The 8,729-nt window shown below is 42.2% G+C and overlaps 1 long non-coding RNA gene across 7 annotated transcripts in view; it reads right to left on the minus strand.

Annotated features, from left to right (window-relative positions):
* LOC118172504 overlaps positions 1-6,048 on the minus strand; it is a 47,602-nt gene extending 41,554 nt beyond the window's left edge. For 6 of the 7 annotated variants that reach the window (XR_004753735.1, XR_004753732.1, XR_004753730.1 and 3 more), the window contains exons 1-2: positions 5,773-5,891; positions 1,205-4,109 (exon numbers count right to left, since the gene is read on the minus strand). This is a non-coding gene — a long non-coding RNA (uncharacterized LOC118172504). Of the gene's footprint in view, positions 1-1,204; positions 4,110-5,772 lie in introns of all 7 variants that reach the window. The other variant, XR_004753728.1, reaches the window with a different exon arrangement.
* Between the last annotated feature and the right edge of the window lie 2,681 nt (positions 6,049-8,729).

The raw sequence follows: 8,729 nt of genomic DNA on the forward strand, positions 1-8,729 counted from the left end.
GTTTGCCTCCATCTTCCAACTCTGTTTCAATCCCCTCTTCCCTTTTGGGTATGCTTCTAACTCAGCATGCCTCAGTTACCATGAAGGAGATGCCAACAGCTAAGACATTAAAAGAGACAAAGGGAAGAGTACAGCCACATCTTGGTATTTTTATTACCAGAGAAATTCTCAACTCTAAGAGAGAGATGGCCAGGCTGCTTATACAGGCAGAAAGCTGCCATTTACAGTGGTGCTGTCATAACCTACACTACAGGAAAGGGACTAGAAAGCATAATTAAGACACAAGAAGTTGCAGCATTTTGATTTTTTTTTTCATTACTTTTTTGCCTGCATAAAAATAATTCCTTAAAATACTACCAAAGAAATCACGCAATTACTTAGTACTCCTCACAGTGCTTTGTGTGGGCGATTTTCATACTCCCTGGTTGAGGATGCAATTTGCCCTGGCAACCATTGTGGCTGCTTATTTTTCCAAGTGATTGAAAGCAGAGACACAAGTAGAAGTCACTGCAACCACCGCTGCCTCATTTACCTCTGCAGTCAGGTTTCTACTGGTACAAGTGCTCAGTTACATACAGGAAATACAGTTGCAGGTGCAAAACTTCAAGCTCATCTGTACACCCACCAGCGGGAGGCTCACCTTCTGAAATGTATCTGTGTATGTGCAAAGCACTGTAGAAATTGCCATAATCATACCTTCTCCAGCAGATACATAAATATTACAATGCCCCTTCTGCACAGAGGGAAGTTAGTACAGGAGTCAAGTACATAAATTCAGCTCACAGCAACGGAACAAAAAGCCAGGGTTTTAAGGAGTTCCTAGCTCTACTAGCTTAAGACCAAGTACGCTTCTCCATTTTCACTTGCTTTTCCAAATAATTAAAAGTATTGAGAAACTTACAAAAACCCACAAGAAGATCTAGTGAATATATTTCACATCTGTTTGTTCTACTGTTGCCAGAAGGTCTTTTGGTCTCCTTGTCATTTTGCACTACATGACCTAAGTAACACTGATATTTATTGCTCATTTTCATTTAGTTCTTTGAAGACCAATCCACTTAATGATCAGAAACCTCACACAATTTAGCAGATAACATCACTGCAGAGACTTGTTGGAAAGCTTTAATAAGTAAAATGAATACTAAGAGGTGGGCTGGGGTGATTGCTGTGTTTTAATGCTGGATGATAAGAATCAGAGTCATACCTGCTCATTCTTGCTCGGCGATTACAGAGACGGAGAAGTTCAAGTGGACACAAATTTGAGGCACTGTTGTTATAGTGACTAGCTCCAACACTTGTAAGACACGCATTAGGAGAACGATGCCTGCCCTTAGTGTCACTTGTATTCATCCACACAGTTTCTCACGCAGCAGGAGAACCCTGTTACCTCTGACCTGCAGATGGGAAAAGCACCATGAGCCAGTCCCTGCAATCCCCAGCAATCCTAGGCATCCAGAGGAGCACAGGTACCCCCCTCCAGCCTCCCCAAGGGGACCAGACCACTTTTGAGCAGGTAATTGCACAGGGCAGGCTGCAGAGAGCTGGCACCGACACAGAACTAAGGGAATGTGAACAAGGGCAGCTTTTTCTGTATATGCAATACTTACATTGCCCAGATGTTAATTTTCTGGGTATGCAAAAATCCTATGGCACAGGTTCCCCATCACCACAATGGCAATGCTGCTGGGTGCAGTATTCTGGATAACGGAGCATAAAAAGGACCATCATGGGGTATAAAAGGGAAGCTAGCAGAATACTGCCAGTACACAAAGGCAGCGAAACTCAGTAACTTTTTCAAGGTCACACAGGAAATCTGTAGGGGAACGAAGAGGAGAATCTGGTTCTTCCTAGTTCTTAGTTCATGTCCCAACAGCTGGCCCCGGCTCTGTGACACGTGGAAATACGCCTTTAGTCCCACTGCAAAATACTTCAAATTGCAAACTTCCTACTGTCCTCTGAGAGTGTTTTATTTGTGGAAACTTTAAAAAAAAAACAGTCTCTCTGTAATGACCATGGAAAGCTATTTTCTTGTAAAATTGTAAATAAAGCAGTATTTATATTATTGTTACAATCTCCCTGGTCCTCAGTGACAGGGTGACCCCCGTTGGTGTACGGAAATGGAGCAATTCATGAGTAATGGACCATTTCCTGATATGCATGTGCTGCAGCCCATCTTTTGTTCTCTGATCTTCAGGGATCTTCTGTTATCATAGGTCTTTTCCCCTGTGGAGAAACACTTGGAGATTGCTTTAGGTAACACAGTGATGGGTAACTTTCCAAGCCAACTTAAACTGAAGAGTCTTTTCAGCAGTCTTGAGTATGCCATTAGTAGACGAGTGTATAGGCAATATAAATTCTTGGGTTTTGGACCTCTCATCAAAAACTGAAGCAATAGGCACCACCACCTCATTGCCATGTGCACCTTAAACTCTCACTGGAAACCACTCGGTTTTGTTTTATAACATGGTCTTTGCAGAAAATATCACTTCAAGGGCTGAACTGCAGTTCTTTACCTATCAGAAAAGGCCAAATCCTTGTGTTTTGGTTGTTGTTGTTGTGGTTTTGGGGGATGCTCACTGTTCATACACAAGCAGATGGCATTGGAACAACAGGTCTCTGTGCATAAGGCAGGGCTTTGTGGATGTGCAGTTCTCCAGTGAGCATAAAACAAAGTAAAACCAGATTGAAAACTTTCATTACCCAGCAATGCAAGTCACAACAGCAGGGTTAAATCTGTTTCTATTTAGACAATATCTGGAACAGCATTTTATTATACAGCCTATAAAGCACTGCCTGTGCATGGGTGGAAAGTACATTGTCTCCTTAAATAAAGAACTGGGGCAGGATTGTTTGGCACTTTCTTTTTTCTTCTTGTTTTTGCTTTAACCATAAATACAAAGTAACCATTTCTCCATAACATTGAACTCTTTGTGGCCTTCCTAGAAACAATAAAAGTATCCAAAAATAAACAACTACTTAGAATAAATATTAACTCAGAGACCTTTAAAATATGAAGAAAATAGTCTCTGCAATATCATTTCTTCCCTGATAATGCAAAAGCCACCCCATGGGGTTTAAAACTGAGGGATTTCAAGGCTTCAGGGTGTCTTATGATGCTCGCTTGGTGCAGGCTGAATGCCAGGCTTTGTGAATGGCTCTGTCTTAAAAGACAGAGCCCTAATCGCTTTCAACTTCTCTAATTCTTCACATTCCTTCCTAGCAAAATAACTGCCTGCCTTATAATGGCAGAAACATTTGGAGACTAAAAGAAACAAACAAAAAATAATCAATTTTCAAGGTCCACTTGCAGACGGAGGAACAGTTTATGAAACATTTACTGTTCAGTTGCAGGAGAAAATCTTGTCTTAACAGCAAAAGGGGAAGCATGGAAATACTGGAGAGTGGTTTTGTGTGTGGTGGGGTGTGGACATAGAAATCTCCTGCTCTACAATGCAGATGATTGACTTCTCCAGCAAGTAGATCCATCCTTACCTTACCTAAGGAAATGGGAATTTTAAGCTTTGTGGAGCGAGGAGCGAAAACTACCACCTCTAACATAGCAGAATGGGTTTGCTGTCCTCAAAGCTGTGGGTTTAGCTCGTAAGAACATCTCCAGGTTCAGCCTCGCCAGGCCAAGAAGCAAGCACAGCTCACCCACCATCCAAGTGCTCCTCTTGGGAAGGTTTTGCTTTCTGAACCAAAAAGTCTCCTGCTGGGTTCTGACTCACCATTTTTTACATATTTCCCAATTACCAGAGGACAGGAGATTGAAAGTTCAAGCCAACCTTTCCAGGCAGGGCCCGGTCCTGGCTGACCTCACTTTTTACCTCAAACACTGAGCAGTCCTTGGAGCAGTGGCTTGTTCACATGGCCCCGTGCCACTCTCGGCTCCACATGAGGTACAGTCCCCATCACAAAGGACTGCCACAAGATGGAAGTGCTTCTGATCAAAACCTTATGACTCCACCAGTACTGACCATACTTCTGATCATAGCCAGTCATTTCTCTAAAATGATCTGCCTCCTGCCTGCGAGGTTAGAGGTTCAGTATCTTGTTAGCCTTATCACCTCGTGTATCTGGTTTTGATCTTTATATTCTATAGTAATATTCTAAGAATTAAAAAAGAAAGAGCTTTTATTGGCTTTATTTAAAAGTAAGACTTGCTTTTCAATTCCAGTTAAATAATTCATTTAAATCTTGCCAGAGATGCTGAAAAACTAATGTGTACAGATGAGAGCAACCTTTCTAAAAATATGAATGGAAAACATCCAGTCTTTCCTGTTATGTTTATAGTTTTTTTGCTCACAGCATAACATTAAAATTACAAGCTCTCATGTGGTATAATTTGGTTACATCCCCTAAAGACACATGAAAGTAGACCCAAAGGAACTCTACCTCAGTGAGAATTGAAGGTGCTGAGTACATCACTTGGGAACATTTCTGTTTTGATTGTTAGTGAGTGGGAATACTGGTTTCCTCCCTAAATCGCCCCAGACCTCCCTTCGCATACACACGAAGACGGAGCCAGGTCTCACAACTCTCTGACAGAGAGGATTCATTTGGCAAGGTCTCAAGGTCCATCACCTTTATCCACACTGAGTCCTGAGAGAAAAATGTAGTTGTCTCCAAATCAGTGATGAGATGAGAGTACTTCCCAAATGTAGTTACACATCATAGTGAGTGAGCAAAGACCAGAGCTCAGTCCTTGACAGCTGCATGGAGAACACAATGTTCCTCTCTTTTTATTTCCAACCTGATGAGCAAAAGTCTTCAAAAGCATGCAGTAGTGAGCTAACACTCTTCTCCCTGGTGTTAACACCAAAACTAGTGATGTTTGCTCAGCCTTGAGGGCTCTGGAAAACCTGACCTGCTGCTAGTGAGCTCCTGAAGAGCTGCCTTGTGCATCTTAGTTCATGTCCAGCTTCCTACCAGCCCTCTGTCCATGGCTTCATAAGAGCAGGGCTACATCAGCATTACCAGACTTGTTTGTGAGCAACAATCAATTCTTGATGCATGACAACAGCAAGAGTCCATGGTAAACACAGTAAACATCTTAAATTTCTAAGCGAGTCTGCAAGCTATTAGACCCTGATATAATACAACAGGTAAGTTCAGTGATTAACTTTTAACATACAGATAATGCCACTGAATTCATCTTAACAAAATTATGCAGCTCCCCTCGATTTGCATGCTTAACATCAAGCTCCCGGTTAAGTGCCTGACTAATTCTCTCTCTATGTACTTTAACTCAGGTTTGTTTGGGGTCACTCAATGCCATCTTACACAGATATGTAAGAGCACACTTTCTCTAAAACAATAAACTGAAACCAGCTTGCATGCACTGAGAATCCAACTGGTAAGAGTTTCAGGATCTGTTTTCCCATGAAATATGACCCTCAATTTCTATCACTATATTTATGGACAGTTTATCACTCAAGAAGCTGAACCTGCCTTCCTCAAGATATCACAGTTTCTGGATTTCATCTCAGTGCTGCCAGGGTATGGGCTGCATTACCAAGCCTTTAATGTAGATGATTCTCAGTGCAATCGTGGATTTCAATGGGTTGCACTGCCTTGATGGGGGGAATTTATTTAATCTATATCATTTTTCTAGTATTTTTGCTTTAAAGTCACTTCATGTGTATAACTGTAATAAGAACTGGTGTCTAACTAATACCACACTTCAAACCACCACTAATAGGGAATTTACGTATTACCAGCAAGGACTAGTTTATGACGTGTATTTCTCATGCAAGGTAATAAGGATCTTACCTACTGCCAGAAATGAGCCCCCAGTTCCTGATATGCTTGTGGACAGATGAACAAGAGTCCTGTGTCCAGCTGGCTTGGTGATCAAGATGAACTGATACAGATGAGCTGCAGACCCTTCCCCTCGCCGAAGAGTAGAAATTGCAATCCGCATGACGATTCTCCTCTTGCTGCATGGAATTCCTTTCTCAGAGCTAAAGGCACAACCTAAGCCTCGTAGCTGTTTTTTGAAGAATCATTTATAAGATCCAATAATTAGCTGAAGAATGTAATTGCTGATATTCCATTAAATAAAAAGAAAACAATATGCATTAATGATCTGTGTTGCACACCGCTCTAAATGTATATTCAAATAAAGCATGTATCTTATTGAACACATCAAATTCTGGGCTTTCCAGGTTCAATATAAATAATTAGACCTGTCTCTCTTTAGACAAATTATCAGTAGGGAAAGCTTTAAAAATATTTTCTTGTGAAATACAGTGCTATTTCTTTAAATAAAGGGCTCTGGCAGTTCTGTGAGGCAGTTAGCTTAGCACCATTAATACAGAATACAGTCTATCAGCATTTAGTGAACTCTCCATGACCCTGGTGGAAAGTAACTACTTTAGCTTATACTTATGAAAAATATTATTTAAAAATGCTTTTGAAATGTAAGCATCATTTATAGCCAGGGTTAAGCCAGAGTGATGTTGCCAGCTCCATCAAGCATTTCACCAAAGCTGGGCACCACTCATCTTCTTTTCTAGGGGACACAGAGGAACTCTGGGAGCTGGAAATCAGATTTTCTCAAAACATTTTGCTCATCTCCTGCTATATGCACTCCCAGGCTTCTCATTTATTTGGTAGATATTTCACCTTTCAGCAGAAATCTCTCCAGAATGGCCTGAATACTAAGTTTTGAGATTCACCTGCTTTGCAACAGAGCAACGAGTATGTGCGCACGAGCACATCCTGATGTGCCATGACACAGACCTTAAAGGTCACAGCTACTCCCTTGGAGAAGCGCATCTAGGTTAGGAAGGATCTCAGGGAGGAAGTCGAGGGCTGTGCCTGCTCTTCCTGCCTTGCAGAGGAGGAAATTTTGATACCTCTTTGCCAACAAAGGGTGTTAAATGGCTTCTTTTGGTCACCCAGACATAGCCCTTTGGCTTACCAAACTAATATCAACAGCACTGTCAACAGGATCACGCCTACGTGTAGTGGCTGTCCACCAAGTACTACGCAAGGTCACACAGTAACACAAGCCCTCTGAAGGAACCACTCGAGGTGGCTCTTTGACACGACACGTAGCCACCTAGGCCCACACGCACAGCACTGCAGGTGTCCAGCTGAGATGTCTGCACCATGATCTTCATTACCTGGGGCCCTCTTAGAGCTGATGGGACAGGCACCCACAGAGGGCAAACACACTTCCTGAGATATCTCTGAGAGCACCTCTCTCTCTTGAATATATATATATGGGAGTCTACATGCCTATTTTAGGCTGTAAAGTCAGACATCTGTGTTAATCCAGGCCTTAATCCAAGCATTAGCACTTGTGAACTGAGCTCAGGAAGCTCTTACAAGCTCCTCTTCTTGTCTGTGTAATACTCAGGAAAGACATCTGGTGACAGGGGCTGAGCCCTCAGCCCACAGCGACGGGGCTTTTGTGGCTCAAGAACACAAGCATCGCCTGTCTGAACCCTCTCTGTCAGAAAAATGGCTTTTCCACATTTGGAGGAGGGCCACCACTGGAGGCTGAACCTGGCCAGACCAGTTAGTAACATTTTCATGATAAACAAAGCAGTGCGTTGCTTGGGCCACTGGCTGATTATAATAGCTATGAAATTACCCAATTTAGCTCACCACGTCAATAAAATTTATACAAAAATACCACCAGAATCTTGGCTAACATATGGATAACTGTACGAAAGCTACCCAAGCCAATGTGACAACCATTTAAGAGGACTAACCTCTGTCATACGGTTTTCATTTTATGTGTATGCTATACAAACACAACCACCACAAATATGCATTACAGGCTGCCTGGGACTCACTACTGAGGTGAATTAGCACTGTAGTCTGACCTGTTGAAAAGCTTAACCTTTAACCTCCCAGGCAATGGCGGTTGCAATTTGCAAGCCATTCTTGTGTTGAGTGGCTGAAAACATACTTATTTACTTGTGTAAAGCCATAAATGAAATGGGTTGGGTGAGCTCAGCTTACTTCCCAGTTCACAGACCATGTCGCAAAACACTACCACATGTTCAGCAAGTAATTCAGAGTGAGGACTGAATGCTACCGCATTGTGACCCAAATTCACTCTTCAGAGAAAGAAGAGTTTCTTCTCATCTGGAGTGAACAGGAGAGAATACAAAGTGACTTCCTTTTTAAGTAACTTCCCACCAAGCTTCCAAGAAAAATAAATTCAAAGAGATGGTTTGAAAATAAATCATTTACCCTCCTGAAAGTCTGCATAAGCTTGAGAAACTGAAATCCTCTACATAACCAGTGATGTACATAACAGTACAGTGATGTACTTCCCATTAGAAGTGTCTGCTTCCTCTTGCTGCCCACTGGTGGGTCTCAGCTCTGATCTGGTGAAGCATTAATTCAGCCACTTCTCCATCTCATCTGCAAAGGCCACCAGTGGTGCTGTTTAGGATTAACTGGAGAGAGGCAGCTGGGAGGTGTACAGAAATATCATTTCCCACTCGCAGTTTTGGTAAGGTTTATCGCTTATCAGTTTTCTGAAAGATGCATCATTTCAGGATGTGAAGCTCTCCCTGCTGGAACTGCTCCTGTCTATCAAATGAAGCCAAATCAGTAGATAACCCAGGTTTAGCAAACTGGATGTTTTGTAATGTAGATAGCAGGATAATAACTATTTCTAGATCAAAGTCACTGACTAGGCGTTGCTCTTGGCTTGTTGGCTTTGCTGTCTGACTGCATAACCACAGGTAGGCTTGAGTTGCAAA

The sequence above is a fragment of the Oxyura jamaicensis genome, chromosome 11, assembly GCF_011077185.1.
Source record: "Oxyura jamaicensis isolate SHBP4307 breed ruddy duck chromosome 11, BPBGC_Ojam_1.0, whole genome shotgun sequence".
NCBI classification, from domain to species: domain Eukaryota; kingdom Metazoa; phylum Chordata; class Aves; order Anseriformes; family Anatidae; genus Oxyura; species Oxyura jamaicensis.